The sequence below is a fragment of the Girardinichthys multiradiatus genome, chromosome X, assembly GCF_021462225.1.
Source record: "Girardinichthys multiradiatus isolate DD_20200921_A chromosome X, DD_fGirMul_XY1, whole genome shotgun sequence".
NCBI classification, from domain to species: Eukaryota; Metazoa; Chordata; class Actinopteri; order Cyprinodontiformes; family Goodeidae; genus Girardinichthys; species Girardinichthys multiradiatus.
Window position 1 is genome coordinate 17,377,181 of NC_061817.1, and position 24,347 is coordinate 17,401,527.

Consider the following 24,347-nt stretch of genomic DNA (forward strand, 5'->3'; position numbering starts at 1 on the left):
ACAGGGCTGCTGTTTTTAACTTTGTACCTGGCAGGTAAACGTTTACACTGATTTTGAACTGAAAAAGTCCTTCTGCTAAGGCCAGACAAGCTAAATTACAAGCTTTTTATTCTTGTGTTAACAGGTGCTGCAGGTCAGACTCTGAGAGAATCTGAATCGGTGGTTAAAAGACCTGGAGAGTCCCACAAACTGACCTGTACAGCCTCTGGTTTCACATTTGGGGACTACTGGATGCATTGGATCAGACAGTCTCCAGGGAAAGGGCTGGAATGGGTTTCAGCTATCAGTTATTGGGCTGGAAGTACTAAACACTACACTCAGTCAGTTCAAGGCCGGTTTACCATCACCAGAGACAATAACAAGCAGCAGGTGTTTCTGCAGATGAACAGTCTGAAAACTGAGGATTCAGCTGTTTATTACTGTGCTCGAGATGCACAGTGAAGGAAGCTGGCTTGGTTGATGTACAAAAACCTGCAGCAACAAGTTGATAAACCTTAAACCTTATGTCTAAGTTTGCTTTTGTGAAGATAAAATGTCCTTTACACTCCATTAACTAATAAACATCTGTCACATTGACAAAGGTATATTTCACAAAACTAAATTAAAAAAATAAATGCAACTGAAAAAAAGTTTGCCAGAGTTTGCAAATAAGATTGAGATCTCATTTGCAAGTGGGACCTGGACATACATAAAAATGTTTTGTACATTCAGTTCTTTTCTCCAATCACCTAAACTGACCTCTTGTTCTTACCACATCTGACATGGATAGAGTGACTCTATCTGTAATTATAGGTACATAGACTTCACACATTAACATCAGGAAGCCTTGTCCTGCCTTTTTGTAGTCGTGTGTTTAGAAACTTGAATACAGATTCACACAGAAATAAGCTGTTACCAAATTTGACAACATTCAGCAAGCTGGTTTACTTTTTAGATTTTGAATCACAGTCATGTTTCCTTTTTAAATGTTGACATGATGTTGATTATTTAGATGTATGAAATTAAAGCAAACCTAGTTAAAACACTTTAGTATTCTCTGTAGAACAGAAAGAAAAGATAAAACAAGAAATAATATTTAAGCAATAAATAAATAAATCATCAGAAATTATTTGGCCTATTTAAACACTGGGCTGTTTGACCCTCCCTCTCTGATGCAAATCAGCAGTCTCTTCAAGGTACATCTGTTCCCCCAACAATTGTCACTTCACTGGAAACATCAGAAGCTTTCAGCTTCCAGAAAATGAATACACTCAGTCTTTTGTTCCTTGCTCTCTCTCTGTCACGTAAGATATTTTACTTCTTTACATTATTTCATCATTAATACAATTGTAAATAATGTTATAAGCAAGCTTTTTCCCTTCTTCTCTTTAGATTGTAGAGGTCAAAGTATGAAGTCCATTCCTTCCAGTCAAGTGGTGAAAATGCCGGGAGAGACTTTGAGTCTGTCATGCAGAGGATCTGGGTTCGACTTTGGTTCTTTTGTCATGAATTGGGTCAAACAGTCTGCAGGAAAAGCAATTGAATGGATGGGATACATCTATACACATGGACGCACTACAGTTTATTCCAGCAGTTTTGAAGGTAGAATAGAGATCACCAGAGACAACAGCAACAGCATGGTGCATCTGAAACTGTCCAATCTAAAGCCAGAAGATTCTGCTGTTTATTACTGTGCCAGAGAAGCACAGTGATCGAAGTGGGTGTAGAGGCTGAAGAAAAACTCCACAGAAACGATTTTACCATGGACCACATGGTGGCAGTGTAGAATGAGAAAATGGAAAACTGACTAAATTGAATATTTTATATACAATGAATGTTAAAATTCTATTTAGTTAGAATTTTATCATATTATGTTTTTCAGAATTCCATATTTCTGTTGTTATTTCAAGACATTTCTACATTATGTAAATTGACTAATTTAATTAGAAGTTCTAAGTCCATTCATCCATACATTTCCGATACCTGCTTATCCTATCAGGGTCAGGGGAGGCTGCTGCCTATCTCCAGTGGTCATTGGGCGAGAGGCAGGGTACACCCTCGACCGGTCTCCAGTCTATCACAAACCAACAAAGAGAAGACACATATACAGGTCCTTCTCAAAATATTAGCATATTGTGATAAAGTTAATTATTTTCCATAATATAATGATGAAAATTTAACATTCATATATTTTAGATTCATTGCACACTAACTGAAATATTTCAGGTCTTTTATTGTCTTAATACGGATGATTTTGGCAAACAGCTCATGAAAACCCAACATTCCTATCTCACAAAATTAGCATATTTCATCCGACCAATAAAATAAAAGTGTTTTTTATACAAAAAACATCAACCTTCAAATAATCATGTACAGTTATGCACTCAATACTTGGTCGGGAATCCTTTGGCAGAAATGACTGCTTCAATGCGGTGCGGCATGGAGGCAATCAGCCTGTGGCACTGCTGAGGTCTTATGGAGGCCCAGGATGCTTCGATAGCGGCCTTTAGCTCATCCAGAGTGTTGGGTCTTGAGTCTCTCAACGTTCTCTTCACAATATCCCACAGATTCTCTATGGGGTTCAGGTCAGGAGAGTTGGCAGGCCAATTGAGCACAGTGATACCATGGTCAGTAAACCATTTACCAGTGGTTTTGGCACTGTGAGCAGGTGCCAGGTCGTGCTGAAAAATGAAATCTTCATCTCCATAAAGCTTTTCAGCAGATGGAAGCATGAAGTGCTCCAAAATCTCCTGATAGCTAGCTGCATTGACCCTGCCCTTGATAAAACACAGTGGACCAACACCAGCAGCTGACACGGCACCCCAGACCATTACTGACTGTGGGTACTTGACACTGGACTTCTGGCATTTTGGCATTTCCTTCTCCCCAGTCTTCCTCCAGACTCTGGCACCTTGATTTCCGAATGACATGCAGAATTTGCTTTCATCCGAAAAAAGTACTTTGGACCACTGAGCAACAGTCCAGTGCTGCTTCTCTGTAGCCCAGGTCAGGCGCTTCTGCCGCTGTTTCTGGTTCAAAAGAGGCTTGACCTGGGGAATGTGGCACCTGTAGCCCATTTCCTGCACACGCCTGTGCACGGTGGCTCTGGATGTTTCTACTCCAGACTCAGTCCACTGCTTCCGCAGGTCCCCCAAGGTCTGGAATCGGCCCTTCTCCACAATCTTCCTCAGGGTCTGGTCACCTCTTCTCGTTGTGCAGCGTTTTCTTGGGGTTTTGAGTGATGAACCAGACTGGGAGTTTTAAAGGCCTCAGGAATCTTTTGCAGGTGTTTAGAGTTAACTCGTTGATTCAGATGATTAGGTTCATAACTCGTTTAGAGACCCTTTTAATGATATGCTAATTTTGTGAGATAGGAGTTTTGGGTTTTCATGAGCTGTATGCCAAAATCATCCGTATTAAGACAATAAAAGATCTGAAATATTTCAGTTAGTGTGCAATGAATCTAAAATATATGAATGTTAAATTTTCATCATGACATTATGGAAAATAATGAACTTTATCACAATATGCTAATATTTTGAGAAGGACCTGTACATTTGTTAAAAAAAGAACAATCTGGGTGAGGAGATGGGAACCAGACATTTTTGAGAGAAGTGACAAAACATGAGGCAGTTTAGAAGAAGTGTCCATTAGATGTCCCTCCCCAACCAGTCTGATGCTGTCTCCAAAGGTTTCCACTGTCAGGTTCAGCACTTATCTTTAGAGAATCTTCCCAGATATACCTTCTCACGCTGCAGCTCAAATTTCCCAGAAGTCTCTAGTTGTCCCTACTTAATATATGTTCAGGTTACACTCGTGAATGCCTTAAATCATGGTTCATTCACAAAAAATGTTCTAAACATACATGTGTTTTGTTAAATATTTTTTATGCTGCATATTTGACAACATATTTATGGAAAAACTATAGACATGGGTATATTTAGACATCAGTAACCAGACCAGGGGGAATGTCAAACAACATGCAGCTATTTATAGAGAAAAGAACTTAGCAACAGTTTAATATGATACAAAAATGACACAACATTACAAATATAAAGATGCATTCTTATTGATTTATTTAAAAAACATTGTGAATTAAAATATGAACAAAAATCACCAACCTTTGTTTGATAGGTAGAAAAAAAAAAACAAAGAACTGACAAAAAATACTTTATTGTCTTTTATTGGCACGTTATTTAATTTCCACTTTTTTTGAATAAAACACAAAGGTTTAATGCTTAATTGACAAACAAATTTGAACGAGGACTGTAACTTCATTAACAGTTACATATTTTTTAGTTTTGCTTTTATCTTCCCACCTGAGGGTGGTGTAGGTTTTTGTATTGGGGTTTTTTACGGTGATATACAGGGGTGGCACACAGATACACACCCATACAAAAACCTCAAAGTTAAACCCAGGGACAATAATCCTTCAGTATGCAGAGAAAATCAGATAGAAAACCTCAATTATTAGCAGAACATCAGGTAAATACTGTGTATCTACTTTGAAATTTTGCAGCTGAACAATAAGTTGTTTAAATTAATTATGCAAAGAAAATAAGTTGAAGTCCATCTTAATTTTAGAATCTGATTGAGAGTTAACAAAAAGTTAATTTCAAAACGGTCAGTGAAATATATCACACTCATCAGTAAATTGAGATTTGTTGTAGTAATGTGTTTTACACAAATTGATCTAGTTTTTGTTTCTGCTATTTTGGTGCTTCAGGTTTTTGTTCAAGCAGTCAGTGAAGATGTAGCACTGTGATGGAGCTTTTGACTACTGGGGAGATGGAACTACAGTTACTGTTCGTCCAGGTAAGAAAATCTGAAATAATATTTAAAGCCTGTTGTTTTGCTGATTTCTTTTAAATAATCGTGACTGGAAATATGGGTTTATAGTTTTATTTATAGTTCCATTGACAAACACACTGTTTAAATGAACCTACCCCTGAAATATGCCATCATCAAGATAAATCCTGCATTTATTTATTATTTAAGTTTTACTTTATTATTGTATTTACTTTGTATTTTGCCCAAGAGTATTAAGCAGTTCACTCAGAGAGCTTGTTGACAGCTGAAATCTGGTCCAAATAAATAGTGCACTAATTTGATACAGGTTTGAATACATGATTCATTAGATTTACCAAATAAGAGATTGGTTTGCATTGAATGACCTGTAGCTAATATTTTTTATTTATTGTAAAATAATATTTTATCATTTCTTCCAATGTTAGCTTTAAAAATCTGCTCAGTTTTTTTTTTTTCACTTTGGTCTGTTGTAAGTGTTACACAGATCAACAAAATCATTCTTTAAAAAAAAACCGCTTTAAAGGATGTAGGTCAGAGATTTATATTTCCACATGGAATGTGAAATACAAGTCTGAACATGGTGATGAAATAAGTCAGTTAAGTAAACTTTAATTTATAATGTATAGGACCTTCCAAACGAAGCTCAAAGTAGGTTACACATTGTCACACATAGTAAAATATAATAGCATTGCAGTTACATAAAATCTAACAGTCATGCAATAAAATAATTAAAAACGTAGAGTAATGATAAAAATTGCAAGAATGCATGAAAGCAATCAGTTTCATCGTAAAAAACAAAACACAGCATAGAAAATGACAATATATTGTTTTAAAGACATGAAAGAAAGACAAAGCACTTAAGTAGTATGTTAAATATTTTACACATGACTAATACCAATTACAGTGTAATACCAAATGAAAATGAACATCAGTGAGTTACTTGAAACTTTATTGCATACATGTGCGAGTTGCATCAAAATATATTTTCTTCACTAATACTGACTTATTAATGGTTTTCATGCCATTTTAATTACAGAGGAGAAAACTGTTTTAAAAAAATATTTTGTAGGTTTTGCAAAAAGGAAGATTTAGCAATATTTAAATCTTTAAATATCTGTAATTATAAAGTGTAATAGTCGAGGGAAAAATGGTATCTGCTCATGAAAAATTTGCTGAGTGTGCTTCTTCTGCTTCACTGTGGCCTTTTGAAAAGAAGTGAACAAACACTTGGCTGTTTTCCACATAATTTTTACCAGATGAAACTATGTAACAGAAAGTAAAATGTATCCATGGTCATCGTTCAGGAGCGTAAATATGAAGTATAAATAAAATAGGACAGCTGCATACTGTTAGGAAAATTTAAAAAATGAGATAAAGGCAAAATGGCACTAAGAGAGGAACTTCACCTAAAGGGCAAAATAGAAATAGAAATTAGGAACTTCTATATTCCTTAATTCAGGTAAACAAAATAAAATCAAATCAAATCAAAAACAACAAAAATCCAAGAAAATTGACTAATTCTAAACTATTACATTTATTATTAGTAGTTTTAACCTTTGACTGTTTTAATACATTTTAGTTTATGGACAACAAAATTTGTAATATGCATAATTTATTAAAATAAGTCTATACGTATTTGACCTGAATGCATATAGCATTTTAGAAAATTCCTGCAAAATTAATAATTCAACTAGCTTCATGCATGTAAAGAAACTTTTGTGTCATGTTGGGTCTTGTCATGGTAAAATATGCTATTTACTCATCATATTCATTTGATTATTCAATGGAGCAGTTTAAGTTTTATGGATTTCTGTTGTTTTTCACTGAAAAGACTAATTCTTAGCTAAAAGTTAATTCTCGTTGTTTCCTTTTTCATAAATTCACTGGCACCAAGGTTATTTCATGGAAAATGTAATCTGGCAGAATAAATTCACCCCCTACAAACTACTACACAAATAATACATTTTTATAAAATGTTAGACTTACAAAGAGCTGTAAAAACACCTGTATAAATATAAATTTAAGATAAAAGCAATTCTTAAAAAATGAGAAAGCTTTTGAGTAATGCAGCTGATGATGCATTTTTCTAAAAGAAACATGGCAGAATCAGTTTCTTAGAAAATATGCAGAGAAAATAGCCTGGGTCTTAAATGTTGAAAAAGATATCAGCTGAAATATTTTAAGCCATGGTAAAATGTTTGGGTCTTGAAACTTCTGTTTTCAGTGTATTCTGCTATTTATGAAGTGAGATGAATGTTTATTTTCAAAATGAATTAACTTAATTTTTTTTAAGATTAAATTGTAATTTCTAAAGGTTTAAAACAATTTCTTGCAGTAACATAAAATAATGTAATTGTACTGTATACCAGATATTCATACATTTTAAAGGTTTATTAAAATTGCATTTTTAAATTTAAAATTCTTTAGTCAAAATAAAATATAATAAAAAAACAATTTCAATACAAACATAAAACAATGTTTATCTTGTTTGAGAAACTTTAGTTCGCTTTCTTCTCAACATCTCCTTCCTGTGATGACCATGTGGATCTGGTTTACTTTGTTCCTGTACAGAGGGTTCCTCTGTGGCTCCCTCCCTGTCCGTCCTGAGTCCCCTGCAGAGTCCTGACTACCCCCTGAAGACAGCAGACGAGCTCGGTCCAAATGTCTGTCTGGTCACAGATTTCCGTCCGAAGGGGGACGACGTGGTTCTGAATGTGAAAGGTGGTCCGGTCAACGTGAGCACTGATGATGCTGTTCTGTCAAAGAACAACACCTACTACTTTGCTACATTCATGAACGAAACCATCTACTCCTGCGGGATGAACGGGATGATCGGCAACAATGAAGCTGGTACCAAACTCACAGAGTTCTGATAGAGTTCTGAGCAAACTGTTTGTTTCAGAGAGTTTGAAACTGTCATCTGCAGAAAAATGTTTCTGTTATTAAATAATATCATTCTACTGCTAAACAGCAAAAAAGCTGAGCATTTAAAGAGAGAACGAGAATGATCGTTTTCATCAGACATGTTTCCACAGACAGATGATCAGAAAGTCTGTCAGAGTTTTCATGATGTTTGTGTGACTGATGTGTTTTCTGTCTCCTAACAGATGATGCATGTGGGGACATTTATCCAGGTAAGTCTGAACACTTCTTGTCTCAGTTTGGGTCCACCACTGATCCCTGCAGTCAGCTGTTAGTGTTCAAGTCTTAACTCTGTTTCTCTGCTTTCCAGAAAAAGCCAAGCTGAACTTCTACCTGCTGCTGATGAACGGAATCAGAGTGGTGTTCACCAAAGCTCTGGCCTTCAGCACCGTCCTCACCATCAGAGGCCTGCTCTTCTGAGAACAGATAACATGGAGAATAAACATAAACGGAATGAGATTATAAATATTTGCAATGTGATATTAATTATTCTAAATTTGTTGAAGTTTTGATCTAAACTCAAGCCTAAACACACAAAAATTAAACCAAAATACACAAAATGAAATGTACATTTTTTACATCTGTGTTGAGTTTAGTTTTGTTTACTTTATATATATTTGTCTTTTATTTGTGTAAAGTGCAAAGAATAAATGTGAAAAGGCAAAGTAAAATATAACTAACTCTTTGTCTAAAAAATAAATCAAAACCCCCGAAAATAATTGATTAATAATTGATTAATTGATTAATTTTAAAAGTGTTGAATGATTAAACAGCAAATATATTTGCATTTATGTAGAAATGACTTCAATCATTGAATTTTAAGTATTTATTTAGCATAACAGTCATGGATGAGAATTTCAAATATTTTTTAACAGACTTATTGATTTATTAACTATTTTGTGATGTGTGCATGTTGCATGGAAACGTTCCATCAGAGCTACTTCAATGTGTTCTTCTTCAAGGCAACGAGTACAATATCAGATAAGTCTCTATTTCATCGTCCAGCTGTGTTATTCCATTAATTATGTTTCCTGTGTTTTTATTCTCATGAATTGAGTTTCTTTTTATGTTTGATGTCTTCGCTGAATCTTCTGAACCAATTTGGTAAAACTGTTGCTGGCTTGTTTGACATATATAAAAATCTGCAGCTATGATTAAGTGTTTGTTGAGCATAAGTTTAATTTTAAACATTTAGACAGTAAAAACATATATATCATGACAAATTACACTAAACACCTATAAGTGATATTAAAAAATCTTTAGGGTTTATCGTAAATCTCACTTAAGATTAAATGGTAAACAGATAGAAAATGTCTTAATCAGATACAAGAAAATATACACAACAATACAACATTCACAAATGGTCTTCATGTATTTAAGTAATTGTCATTAATTCATTATTCAAGTGTATACTTTTGATACACTTTTCAATATTTTTTCCTATAAAACCTAAAGAATGTTCAGTTCCTTAGGGTTTGGTCCTCAGGCCATTATTACTATTTTAAATTTTACTCAACTTTAAAAGGCATTTTTCAGTATTTATAGATTAACCCCCACCACCATATTATATGTATTATGTACATGAGTATTTGTATGCATCATGATACCTTTTAATATGAGTTAGATGATGCAAAGATGCTAAAGTAAAATTCACGTCTCACTTTCAGCACAATGGTTTCATCAGTTGAAACCATGTTGCAACAGGAAGTTAAAGCTGGAGATGTAAATCTGACTGAAACCAAACTGTTTCACATCAACAGGAGATGATTTGGTTAACCTCAGCTTTGGCTTCTTTCTTTCACACAGACATTTTACAATCTTAAATATTTGTTTCTTCTTGGTGTTAATTTTATGTTAACTGAAAGACACCCACATATACAGGTCCTTCTCAAAATATTAACATATTGTGATAAAGTTCATTATTTTCCATAATGTCATGATTAAAATTTAACATTCATATATTTTAGATTCATTGCACACTAACTGAAATATTTCAGGTCTTTTATTGTCTTAATACGGATGATTTTGGCATACAGCTCATGAAAGCCCAAAATTCCTATCTCACAAAATTAGCATATCATTAAAAGGGTCTCTAAACGAGCTATGAACCTAATCATCTGAATCAACCAGTTAACTCTAAACACCTGCAAAAGATTCCTGAGGCCTTTAAAACTCCCAGGCTGGTTCATCACTCAAAACCCCAATCATGGGTAAGACTGCCGACCTGACTGCTGTCCAGAAGGCCACTATTGACACCCTCAAGCAAGAGGGTAAGACACAGAAAGAAATTTCTGAACGAATAGGCTGTTCCCAGAGTGCTGTATCAAGGCACCTCAGTGGGAAGTCTGTGGGAAGGAAAAAGTGTGGCAGAAAACGCTGCACAACGAGAAGAGGTGACCGGACCCTGAGGAAGATTGTGGAGAAGGGCCGATTCCAGACCTTGGGGGACCTGCGGAAGCAGTGGACTGAGTCTGGAGTGGGAACATCCAGAGCCACCGTGCACAGGCGTGTGCAGGAAATGGGCTACAGGTGCCGCATTCCCCAGGTCAAGCCACTTTTGAACCAGAAACAGTGACAGAAGCGCCTGACCTGGGCTACAGAGAAGCAGCACTGGACTGTTGCTCAGTGGTCCAAAGTACTTTTTTCGGATGAAAGCAAATTCTGCATGTCATTCGGAAATCAAGGTGCCAGGGTCTGGAGGAAGACTGGGGAGAAGGAAATGCCAAAATGCCAGAAGTCCAGTGTCAAATACCCACAGTCAGTGATGGTCTGGGGTGCCGTGTCAGCTGCTGGTGTTGGTCCACTGTGTTTTATCAAGGGCAGGGTCAATGCAGCTAGCTATCAGGAGATTTTGGAGCACTTCATGCTTCCATCTGCTGAAAAGCTTTATGGAGATGAAGATTTCATTTTTCAGCACGACCTGGCACCTACTCACAGTGCCAAAACCACTGGTAAATGGTTTACTGACCATGGTATCACTGTGCTCAATTGGCCTGCCAACTCTCCTGACCTGAACCCCATAGAGAATCTGTGGGATATTGTGAAGAGAACGTTGAGAGACTCAAGACCCAACACTCTGGATGAGCTAAAGGCCGCTATCGAAGCATCCTGGGCCTCCATAAGACCTCAGCAGTGCCACAGGCTGATTGCCTCCATGCCACGCCGCAATGAAGCAGTCATTTCTGCAAAAGGATTCCCGACCAAGTATTGAGTGCATAACTGTACATGATTATTTGAAGGTTGACGTTTTTTGTATTAAAAACACTTTTCTTTTATTGGTCGGATGAAATATGCTAATTTTGTGAGATAGGAATTTTGGGTTTTCATGAGCTGTATGCCAAAATCATCTGTATTAAGACAATAAAAGACCTGAAATATTTCAGTTAGTGTGCAATGAATCTAAAATATATGAATGTTAAATTTTCATCATGACATTACGGAAAATAATGAACTTTATCACAATATGCTAATATTTTGAGAAGGACCTGTACGTTTTAATGTTTTTTGTCACTGCAATGTACAGCAGCATCATGTAAATCGCTTTGAATTGAATTGTTGATGAAATGTGGTATACAAATAAATTTGCCATGCCTTCCATTTCTGTCTCCTTTTAAATATGGTTGGTAGTGGAACTGATACTTAACTGTTTTCCAGAAAGTAACACAAAGAGAAAGTCCAGGGCTTTCTTTAACATGTGACTTGGAGAAGTCTGGGGCATAAACCCCACAGAGCCTGGATATTGCTGATCCAACAGAGGGGGTGCTGTAGGACAACTAATGATCCATGAGAAATTTCGTGTGGAATACATTGTCTTCAGTATCTGGCTAATAATTTTGCCCTGTTAGGAATAATTTGATTATTGTGATATCTTTAAATTTCTGATTAATAAACAGCAAGTCATTGAATGATAGCACTAAAAAACTCACAATATAGTATCATCTTGAAACAGTAGTTTTCTCTTTTAGTGGCACAAAAGTTCTTGGAAATTCTCAGTATTTATTGCAGAGGATCTGGATTTTTATTTAACTCAGTATGGTATGCACTGGATTGGAGAACTGGAATGGTTAGGTGTTTTTTGGTTGGACTTTAGTGTGACCCAAAATCAATCCTTAAAACAAAAGTCTAACCACATAATTATTCTCACTAGGTCAGTACAAAGGGGTAACTTTAACACAACATCACTTCCACACAACCACCTCATGACAGGTGACCTGGGGGATAGCATTTGTGCAGTCCACTGATGAGTAGCAAATTAACTTCAGTTGTGCATCAAGGTGTGAAAACATATCATTTAATCCTTAGATCACAGAGAAAATATAAAATAGACAAAATGTTACCTTTCAAAATAATTTGATCCCCAGTACCACAGGGGTAAATGTGTATAAATGAAGAAATTGTGAATTTGACCCTTCACTGTAAAGCTCCAGCTTTTTTTAGTTTCTAATCCAAATTTAGCTGAACTTAGTACCTTCAGGATACGATGGTGTTATGAAAATATCATGTATAAAACGATGTCGAGATGTTTTATTTAAAGTATATTAATTACACTTCATATCATGTTAGCTTGTTTTTAAGAAATTGTTCTATTTGTGGGGAGTGTTTTTTTTTCTTTTTATTCTATTACCTGGACATGTACTTAGACATACTTAGTGCAGAAATATATTTTTTTATTAGTTGCATTTGAAAGTACTAAGGTAAACATTTGTTTAAACAACTATTGCTTTACTGAAAATAAAATATCCACAATAAAAAGAAAAAAGAGGCACAATAAAGACAGTTATCAATGGAATAATACCCATGGAAATTTTGCAATTTTTGGCCTCTTTTCAGGAAGAGTCAATGCAAAACATGTCTTCCATCTGTATTTATCTGTGGAGCATGGCAGAAAACATGCAGATACAGTTTAACATGATGGGCTGGACAGGACTGCTGCTGTTAACTATCTGCTTGGCAGGGCATTTGTGTGGATCGTAAATATTGCTTCCTTTTATTTGTACCACCAAATCATATATATATATATATATATATATATATGGAGAATCTCACAAGCTGACCTGTACTGCACATTCAACAGCAATCACATGAACTGGGTCAGACAGGCTCCTGGAAAAGGACTGGAATCTGTCGCTGTTGTGCACACAGGCAGTTCTTATATCTATTACTCCCAGTCTGTCCAAGGCAGATTCACCATCTCCAGAGATGACTCCAGCATCTGCAGAACAACAATCTGAGGACTGAGGACACAGCAGTGTATTACTGTGCAACACACAGGCGTATACACAAACACTAGAGTTGCACAAAAACTACTTCCTGCATTTTCATCACCACTGGGAACGGGCTCATGTTTGTATTTCTGAATGGTTTCCCTGTATAGTAATAATTGAAGGAAAAGTAAAAAAAATATATATATATTTAAAGATGTCACAAGTTACAAAAAACTCAAATAACATGGTTTTATTAACATGGTTTTTATTGTTTTATTTGGATTTAAAAAATGTTGGTCTTTTCTTATCAAGTTTTATCATTTTAATAATACTTCACCATCAGTAACACATTTACAGCAGCTTTAACATTTGAGAAGTACTTTGATTTTGTTGGAAAATGAGCATGTTGTCTGTAGTATGTTTGTGCAAAAAACAAAAGCAGCTGCTTCCCAAAATATGAATTAAAAATGATTGTACTTGTGAGATAAACCTACAAATGTAAATTTGCATTTCACATCATATTTGAAGCAAATATTAGGGCAAACTCCATGCTATGTTCATGCAGCATCACTGATTGAGGAGGAGGAGCAAATGCAAAACAGATACAGTCAATTTCTGCACATGTGTTGCAGAGCAAAGTTCAGGGACTCATTCTGACAAACAAACTGCAAACAGAACTCACACCATTTACAATGACCAGAACAACTTATTTGGTTGTTTTTCTCATTGTGCTTTGTATTATAATTGTAAGAATGTGGACCTTTAGTTAAAAGAAACTAAGAAGATGTGCATGTGGCTACATTAACAAACTGTTTCTATTTCTGCAGGTTCTGATGGTCAAACTCTAACCCAGTCTGAATCAGTGGTTAAAAGGCCAGGAGAATCCCACAGACTGACCTGTACAGCCTCTGGGTTCACATTCACACTAGAGTTGCACAAAAACTACTTAATTTGACATCACCACTGGGAACAAGCTCATATTTGTATTTCTGAATGACTTTCCTATATAGTAATGATTGAAGGAATAGTAAAAAATAAATATTTAAAGATGTCACAAGTTACAAAAAACTCAAATAACACGGTTTTATTAACATGGTTTTTATTGTTTTATTTGGATTTAAAAAACGTTGGTCTTTTCTTATCAAGTTTTATCATTTTAATAATACTTCACCATCAGTAACACATTTACAGCAGCTTTAACATTTGAGAAGTACTTTGATTTTGTTGGAAAATGAGCATGTTGTCTGTATTATGTTTGTGCAAAAAACAAAAGCAGCTGCTTCCCAAAAAATGGATTGAAGATGTTTTACTTGTAAGACAAATGCAAATTCGCATTGCACATCACATGGGAAGCAAATGTTAGGGCAAACTCCATGCTATGTTCATGCAGCATCACTGATTGAGGAGGAGCAAATGCAAAACAGATAGTCAATTTCTCCACATGTGTTGCAGAGCAAAGTTCAGGGACTCATTCTGACAAACAAGCTGCAAACTGAACTCACACCAGGAACATTTACAATGACCAGAACAACTTATTTGGTTTTTCTCATTGTGCTTTGTATTATAACTGGTAAGAACGTGGACCTTTAGTTAAAAGAAACTAAGAAGATGTTCATGTGGCTACATTAACAAAATGTTTCCATTTCTGCAGGTACTGAAGGTCAAACTCTAATCCAGTCTGAATCAGCGGTTAAAAGGCCAGGAGAATCCCACAGACTGACCTGCACATTTTCAGGGTTCAGCAGCACTCCTTACATTCACTGGATCAGACAGGCAGCTGGAGAAAGGCCAGAATGGCTTGGCTGGATCATTGGTTCTGGTGGTAGCAGTGGCTACTCCGAGGCAGTGAAAAATCGGTTCACCATCTCCAGAGACAACAGCAGACAGCAGGTGTATCTGCAGATGAACAGCTTGAAGACAGAGGATTCTGCGGTTTATTACTGTGCCCGTGACACAGTGACACAAAAAAGCAGAAACACTGTACAAAAACTAATAACTTAAACCAAATTCAGCAGTTTAATCCAGTGAAGATTTTAAAATTTATTTTCAAATGATTTATTTTTTCATCACAAAATATTAACTAGTACAGTAACATGAACAAATTACATTTGTGGTTTAACATTGTGAGAACAATAGATATGTGTTGTAAACAGTTTAACAGAAAACTGCTTATAAACTCAGAGACATTTCTTTCCCCTAAATCTATTATACTATTATACTATATAGAGGCATTTTATCTTGTTGCAACAATACAAGTGAAAATACCTTTGGAACTGTCCTTAAAAGTGTTATAAAACAAATGACACATTCTGCAGTACGACATGGCACTAGTATTTGCATCAAATTTCCAAATATCATTAGGTTAACCTTGTGCTATTTATGAGACATAATGGTGTTTTATGACTTATTTCAGTCATTTTCTTATATATGACAATAAATATCGACGTCTACATTTATATTGGCCATTTAGCATTCATTCAACATGCAAAGCAAACTTCCTCACAATCTGATAAAAAGATGTGAAGAAAAAAATTAGAAAAAGAAGACTATGTTTGTATCGTGTACATTTTCTTAATATTTTCAGCAAACGCATCCTGTTTATGGGCTGGGTGCAATTATAATTATTATAATTATTTTTTTCCATTGTTTGGGTAGAAAAAAATATAATGAAGGTGATTCTACCTCAAAATTAATGATTCGCTTATGGCATCTTTTAAACCCAGCAATCATCATTAATGGATAAATGTGTAAATTTAGGGTTACATCTTTTTTTTGTATTTGGGGAGGAGTCGATCGAAACTAAAAAAAAAATTTTTCCAACTTTGCATATCTGTCTCAGAGTTTAAGAGACTCACCAAATCATTCACACATGTTCTGACCAGAAACCAATGGCTGCTACAATGATTATACCTGAGGTTGTAATTGCTTCTGTCATCCTGTTAATAAACTGGGCTGGTAATAATAACATACATAGAATTTAAAAGAAATGATTATAAGATTAGAGTTTAGTTGCTCTATTTGTCTGTCACCAGGTACTAATGGTCAAACAATCTGAACCAGTGGTTAAAAGGCCTGGAAAATCCCATTTTCACATATTCTGGTATCAGTAGCAATGACTGGAACGCTTTGATCAGACAGACAGCAAGAATAGGACTGGAGTGGATCACTACTATCAGTGATAACTGTGGCAGTATCTACTACTCTCAGTCAGTGAAAGGCTGGTTCACCATCTCCAGAGAGAAGAGCAGAAATCAGGTGTATCTGCAGAAGAACAGCTTGACAGCTGATGATTCTGGTGTTTAATACTGTGCTCAAGAGCCACAGTGACACAGAAAGTAGAAACACTGTACAAAAAGTCCTCACTGCATTACCAGCTTTAACAAGAAGCCACTACAAAATGCGCCATCAGACCTTGAAATTATTTAAAAGCATTTTCTGCAACAGCAAGGCCACAAAAAATCCTGTTATACAAAATATCTTTAAAACTGTTTACATTTTTTCTCCCAGTATGTATTTAAACACAAATGACTGACTTACTGATGCAATATGTTTATATGTAAATATTTTTGTTTCTAAAAGTAAGTTTTCAAAATTTACAGAACAATATATGCATATTAATCGACACGTTTATTTCACACTACTGAATTCTTTGCATCAAGTGAAAATGGTAAATAGTGTAGGATAAACATTGATTTTTTTAAATGTTTTGGTCCGAAATAAAACTTTAGTTTAGTTTAGTTTAGTTTAGTTTAGTTTAGCTTAGTTTAGTTTAGTTTAGTTTAGTTTAGTTTAGTTTAGTTTAGTTTAGTTTAGTTTAGTTTAGTTAATTAGGATTTATCTATTTCAATTCAATTTCAATTCAGTTTATTTATATAGCGCCAATTCACAACACATGTTGTCTCAAGGCACTTCACAAAGTCAGGTACATACATTCCAATTAATCCTAACCATTGAACAGTGCAGTGAGATTCAGTTATTTATTCAAACTGGATAAAAAGTTTTTCTATCTAAGAAAACCCAGCAGATTGCATCCAGTCAGAGACTTGCAGCATTCCCTCCTCCTGGATGAGCATGTAGAGACAGTGGACAGTCACTGGCGTTGACTTTGCAGCAATCCCTCATACTGAGCATGCATGTAGCGACAGTGGAGAGGAAAAACTCCCTTTTAACAGGAAGAAACCTCCAGCAGAACCAGGCTCAGGGTGAGCGGCCATCTGCCACGACCGACTGGGGGTTTGAGAGAACAGAGCAGAGACACAAAGAGAACAAAGAAGCACTGATCCAGGAGTACTTTCTATTGGAAGGAAAAGTAAATGTTAATGAATGTAATTCCTTTAGTTGTTTCATCTAGAAAGAAAGAACAGATAAACTCTGAGCCAGTTTTCAAGGTTAGAGTCTGAAAGAGAGCACATATAATTAGTTACAGTAAAAGCTCAGTCAATCGCCATGTCTAGGACAGAGAAAGGGTTAAACACTGAAAGACAGGGCCAAGTGGATCATCTGTAGAAAGTGAGCATTAAGTTGTTGCCAGCAGAAGCTTGGACAATGCCCCTCTCCAGAAAGGTGTCACAGGTAGACACAGAGTCAGGCCAGGTGTAGCTTCTAGGAAGAGAAAAGAGAGAAAACAAGGTTAAAAGCTGAAATAACAGCAAATAATGCAAAATTGGACAGTAGTGTGAGAATGTAGCAAAGAGGGTGAAAGTGGTCATTATAGCCTCCAGCAGCCTAAGCCTATAGCAGCATAACTACAGAGATAGCTCAGGATAACCTAAGCCACTCTAACTATAAGCTTTATCAAAAAGGAAAGTTTTAAGCCTAGCTTTAAAAGTAGACAGTTTGTCCATCTAGAGCCCACTGAAGGCCATTGTTATACTAAAAACCACAGTGATTGGGATACCTCTCTCTGTCAGATTAATTATAACCATTGGAAAACAGAGGGGGTCATACAGGGAGCAGAAATGGAGGGTGTGTTTGCACCTCAACCATAACTGAGTCGGTTTAGGCTAAACCTGACTCCCCCTTACTCCATCCAACAGGGAGGGAAGAAGACGGAGATAAAAAATAAGGAAGATAGCTCAGGATAACCTAAGCCACTCTAACTATAAGCTTTATCAAAAAGGAAAGTTTTAAGGCTAGCCTTAAAAGTAGACAGGGTGTCTGCCTCACGGACTAAAACTGGGAGCTGGTTCCACAGGAGAGGAGCCTGATAACTAAAGGATCTGCCTCCCACTCTACTTCTAGAGACTCTAGGAACCACCAGTAAACCTGCAGTCTGAGAACGAAGTGCTCTGTTAGGAACATATGGAACAAACAGATCTCTGATGTATGATGAGCTAGATCATTAAGGGCTTTATATGTGAGGAGGAGAATTTTAAATTCTATTCTGGATTTGACAGGGAGCCAATGAAGGGAAGCTAAAATAGGAGAAATATGATCTCTCTTTTTAATTTTCATCAGAACTCTTGCGGCAGCATTTTGAATCAGCTGAAGGCTTTTAACTGCTATTATCCTTGAACCGCCACCTTAACGTGGTGGAGGGGTTTGATTCCCCAAATTATCCCAGAGGCTATGTTGTCCGGGACTTAAATGACCCTGGTAGGGTCTCCCATGGCAAACAGGCTCTAGGTGACGGGTCAGACAAAAAGCAGTTCAAGACACCCTCATGAGGACTACACAATCGAGGCATATGACATCGCCCGGTACTGCGGAGCCGGGGTCCCACCCTGTAGCCAGGCCTGGGGTTGGGACCTGTCAGAGAGTGCCTGGAGGCTGGGTTGTTCCTCGCGGGACCTGGCCAAGCCCGAAGAAGAGACGCGAGGCCATCCCCCAGTGGGCCCATCACCTGCAGGGGGAACCGTGAGAGACTGGTGCAAAGAGGATTGGGCGCCAGAAGAATGTGGAGACCTCGGCGGCCCGATCCCCGGATGCGTAGGCTGGCTCTAGGGACATGGAATGTCACCTCACTGGGGGGGAAGGAGCCTGAGCTTGCGCTGGAGGTCGAGAGATATTGACTAGAAATAGTCAGGCTCACCTCCACGCACAGCATGGGCTCTGAAACCCATCTCCTAGAGAGTGCCTGGACTCTTTTCTACTCTGGAATGGCCCATGGGAAGAGGCGGCGGGCTTGAGCATCTCCTAAATCCTGCCATCATGCACAGGTCCTTCTCAAAATATTAGCAAATTGTGATAAAGTTCATTATTTCCCCTATTGTCATGATGAAAATTTAACATTCATGTATTTTAGATTCATTGCACACTAACTGAAATATTTCAGGTCTTTTATTGTATTAATACGGATGATTTTGGCATACAGCTCATGAAAACCCAAAATTCCTATCTCACAAAATTAGCATATTTCATCTGACCAATAAAAGAAAACTGTTTTTAATACAAAAAAAAGTCAACCTTCAAATAATCATGTACAGTTATGCACTCAATACTTGGTCAGGAATCCTTTGGCAGAAATGACTGCTTCAATGCGGCGTGGCATAGAGGCAATCAGCCTGTGGCACTGCTGAGGTCTTATGGAGGCCCAGGATGCTTCGAGAGCGGCCTTTAGCTCATCCAGAGTGTTGGGTCTTGAGTCTCTCAACGTTCTCTTCACAATATCCCACAGATTCTCTATGGGGTTCAGGTCAGGAGAGTTGGCAGGCCAATTGAGCACAGTGATACCATGGTCAGCAAACCATTTACCAGTGGTTTTGGCACTGTGAGCAGGTGCCATGTTGTGCTGAAAAATGAAATCTTCATCTCCATAAAGCTTTTCAGCAGATGGAAGCATGAAGTGCTCCAAAATCTCCTGATAGCTAGCTGCATTGACCCTGCCCTTGATAAAACACAGTGGACCAACACCAGCAGCTGATACGGCACCCCAGACTATCCCTGACTGTGGGTACTTGACACTGGACTTCTGGCATTTTGGCACTTCCTTCTCCCCAGTCTTCCTCCAGACTCTGGCACCTTGATTTCCGAATGACATGCAGAATTTGCTTTCATCCGAAAAAAGTACTTTGGACCACTGAGTCCAGTGCTGCTTCTCTGTAGCCCAGGTCAGGCACTTCTGCCGCTGTTTCTGGTTCAAAAGTGGCTTGACCTGGGAAATGCGGCACTTGTAGCCCATTACCTGCACACGCCTGTGCACGGTGGCTCTGGATGTTTCTACTCCAGACTCAGTCCACTGCTTCCACAGGTCCCCCAAGGTCTGGAATTGGCCCTTCTCCACAATCTTCCTCAGGGTCCGGTCACTTCTTCTCGTTGTGCAGCGTTTTCTGCCACACTTTTTCCTTCCCACAGACTTCCCACTGAGGTGCCTTGATACAGCACTCTGGGAACAGCCTATTCGTTCAGAAATTTATTTCTGTGTCTTACCCTCTTGCTTGAGGGTGTCAATAGTGGCCTTCTGGACAGCAGTCAGGTCGGCAGTCTTACCCATGATTGGGAATTTGAGTGATGAACCAGGCTGGGAGTTTTAAAGGCCTCAGGAGTCTTTTGCAGGTGTTTAGAGTTAACTCGTTGATTCAGATGATTAGGTTCATAGCTCGTTTAGAGACCCTTTTAATGATATGCTAATTTTGTGAGATAGGAATTTTGGGTTTTCATGAGCTGTATGCCAAAATCATCCGTATTAAGACAATAAAAGACCTGAAATATTTCAGTTAGTGTGCAATGAATCTAAAATATATGAATATAAAATTTTTATCACGACATTATGGAAAATAATGAACTTTATCACAATATGCTAATATTTTGAGAAGGACCTGTATTCCCTGGTGGAAACATAGGCTGGGGACTTGGGGGTTAGACTCTTTCATCACCCAGGCTGAAGTCACCAAGGTGGTTAAAAAGCTCTGCGGTGGAAGGGCTTCGGGCGTGGATGAGATTTGCCCTGAGTACTTCAGGTTTCTGGATGTTGTAGGTCCGTCATGGTTGATACATCTCTTCAACACAACATCGGTTTTGAGTACCTCAAGTCTCTGGATGCCGTAGGGCTGTCATGGTTGACACGCCTCTTCAACATTGCATAGCGGTTGGGGACAGTGCCTCTGGACTGGCAGACTGGGGTGGTGGTCCCCCTTCATAAGAAGGGTGACCGGAGGGTGTGTTCCACCTACAGGGGTATCACACTTCTCAGCCTCCCTGGTAAGGCCTACGCCACAGTGTTGGAGAGGAGAGTCCGGCCGATAGTCGAACCTCAGCTTCAGGAGGAGCAGTGTGGTTTTCGTCCTGGCCGTGGAACACTGGACCAGCTCTATACCCTCTACAGGGAAGAGCGGCTGGGATGAAGATCAGCTCCTCCAAGTCTGAGGCCATGATTCTCGACCAGAAAAGGGTCACTTGTCCTCTTCAGGTTGGAGGGGAGTTCCTGCCTCAAGTGGAGGAGTTCAAGTATCTCGGGGTCTTGTTCACGGGTGAGGGAAGAATGGAGCGGGAAATCGACAGACGGATCGGTGCGGCTGCCGCAGTAATGGGGGCACTGTGCCGGTCCGTTGTGGTGAAGAGACGGCTGAGCCGAAAAATGAAGCTCTCGATTTACCGGTCGGTCTACGTTCCTACCCTCACCTAAGGCCATGAACTTTAAAACGAGACTTTGCAAAAAAAATGAAAATTAACTGAAACTGTAAAGAGTGTTCACAAAACTAACTAAAATTAACTGAATTTGTAGAGATAATGTGCTTAGTTTTCGTTTCTGTTCTCATGTATAAGTATGAAGTCTAGTCTCGGGTTGTTGTTTTTCTTTCTCGCTGTGGCGCATTACGCCAGCAGATGGTGGGTACGTCAGTCAAGTCATCTGAGCGGTCCGTCCACACCTAGCGTCATGTCAGCAAAATTTGGGATAAAGCACAACATTCCAAATTGGGATTACTTTGAATAAGACTGCGTTATAGACAAAACCAAGTGTCTTGTAGTGTAGGGTGACCAGCCTTAGTCCTCCAATTTTTACAAAAATGTTTAAAGAGTGGCAGCCATATTGAATTAGAACTTGAGATTAAAATGTCAGAGTCTGTTTTTTTCTGGAATTCCAACTATTCTATGATAAAGAACCCACCAAGAAAATTGGTTTTACTTGGTTGTCTGGTTCAGGATGGTAGAAATATGTCCTTCAAAGGCTTTGGGATTTTGGGCATGATGACCTTGGATTGGAGTTGCTTTGTTCAGGGGTTGTCAGACCCCATCAGACTGTTCTCTGACATGTTCAGAGGTCTGCAGAAATATCTTTCAGTCTTTGTTGTGTTATGTGAGCCTCTATTTATTTTTTTCAGCTATTGCTGTGTTCTCTGGAGAGGGGAGGGTGGAACTCTTGAAATAAAATGTATAATACAAACATGACAGGAAAGATCATATTTTATTGTTAAACTGTTAGAAAACAATATATCTTTCTATTAAACCACATTATTTGTAGGCGTTATTTATAACTTTAGAGGACAGCTACATGTTTCTCTGTCCTCGGTGGGATGACACATTGACAGCAGTCAGCGCACTTATTATAAGCCTCAAAAAAGTTAATTTTGAAAACTAATTTTAGTTGTTAACACATGCAAAAGGTAAGAAACAATGAAAAGTTTCCTGGATTTGTTTGAGTGAAGGACTTCTGATGCAAAACCTTTTATAGTCACAATCAATAAAATAGAATATTATTGAAAACTTCATTAATTACAGTAAATCCATCACTAAGTGAAACACTTTATATAGATTAATTACACACAGACAGATTTTTTCAAGTTTTTATTTCTGTTTATTATGATTTTCTGCTTGCACAAAATAAAAACACATTATATTAAATTAGTCCAATCAATAAATACATTTTTAGTACAGAAACGTGGGTTTAATAAAGAATATGTTTAATACCTTAATGGTTGTTATTTTCTAAAGGTTTAATCTGACAAACGAACCTCATCTGAACCCATATTCTAATTTATTGAATATGATAGTAACTCTAATGTCTTATGTTTAAATGAAAATAAAAATGTACACATTGTAGATTCTTAAACAAAAGAACCTATGTTGGACAGTTTTCTCCATCAGACTTTATGCATATTTTAAAATTCTCCTCCTCACATATAAAGCCCTTAATTATCTAGCTCCATCATACATCAGAGATCTGATTGTTCCATATATTCCCAACAGAGCACTTCGTTCTCAGACTGCAGGTTTACTGGTGGCTCCTAGAGTCTCTAGAAGTAGAATGGGAGGCAGATCCTTTAGTTATCAGGCTCCTCTCCTGTGGAACCAGCTCCCAGTTTTAGTCCGTGAGGCAGACACCCAGTCTACTTTTAAGGCTAGGCTTAAAACTTTGCTTTTTGATAAAGCTTATAGTTAGAGTGGCTGAGTTTATCAGGGAGGGAGCCTTCCTCCCTCCCTGTTGGTTGGAGTAAGGGGGAGTCAGGTTTAGCCTAAACGGGCTCAGTTATGGTTGAGGTGCAAACACATTTCTGCTACCTGTATGACCCCTTCTCTTTTCCAATGGTTATAATCAGTCTGACAGAGGGAGGTATCCCAATCCTTGTGGTTTTTAGTATAACAATGACCATCAGTGGGACCCTTTGTGGGGTGCCTTGAGACGACATTGTTGTAAATAAGCGCCGTTTGACTAAATAATCTGAACTGAAACTATCTGTGTAGTTATGCTGCTATAGGCTTAGGCTGCTAGAGGACATATCGACCCCTTTCACCCTCTTCGCTACATTCTCACACTACTCTCCAATTTTGCATTATTTGCTGTTAATTCAGCTTTTAACTTTGTTCTCTCTATTCTCTTCCTAGAAGCTACACGTGGCCTGGGTCAGACATGCGACTGGGAAAGGACTGGAGCATATTGCAATGATCAAATATGATGCCAATGAAATCTACCACTCTCAGTCAGTTAAAAAACGGTTTTCCATCTCTAGAGACAACAACAGACAGCAGCTATATCTGCAGATGAACAGCCTGAAGAGAGAAGATTCAGCCATTTATTATTGTGCTTGGGATTCACAGTGGCTGAATTCAATGGAATAGCAGTACAAAAAGGCACAACACTTTCTTTTTTCTTGTTATCTTCATAAAGAGTAAGCTATATGAAGATACTGTATTTATAACATTTTTGTTTGTTTTTTAAATATAATAAACTATCTGGGTTAAACAGGTCATCATAAAAAAAAGAAAAATAGTTCAGAAATTCAACCAACACTCCATGCACAATTTCACAATATTGTTGAGCAATCATTGTTACTATTTTATACCAGTATTAAAAATGACTGCAACAACATGACAGCCATCTTAAAAAAACTAAATCCAGCATAACCTACAGACAATTGAAGGAGCTTTATATATTATACAATAGTCATTATTGTATTGTGACTATTTACAATGAACTGTAACTAAATGACATTTTCCAGCAATTTCCAAATGGGATAAAATCTCTTTATTTCACCCCAAAAAGTTGTTCAATGGTAT

The 24,347-nt window shown here is 37.6% G+C and overlaps 1 protein-coding gene and 1 long non-coding RNA gene across 2 annotated transcripts in view; both read left to right on the top strand.

Moving 5' to 3' along the window:
• Positions 1-24,347, top strand: part of LOC124862937 — a 294,054-nt gene that overhangs the window by 68,375 nt on the left and 201,332 nt on the right. The window lies entirely within an intron of this gene.
• Positions 4,395-24,347, top strand: part of LOC124862946 — a 28,748-nt gene continuing 8,795 nt past the window's right edge. Inside the window, exons 1-2 of the long non-coding RNA XR_007037030.1 lie at positions 4,395-4,464; positions 4,706-4,794. This is a non-coding gene — a long non-coding RNA (uncharacterized LOC124862946). The remainder of the gene's footprint in view (positions 4,465-4,705; positions 4,795-24,347) is intronic.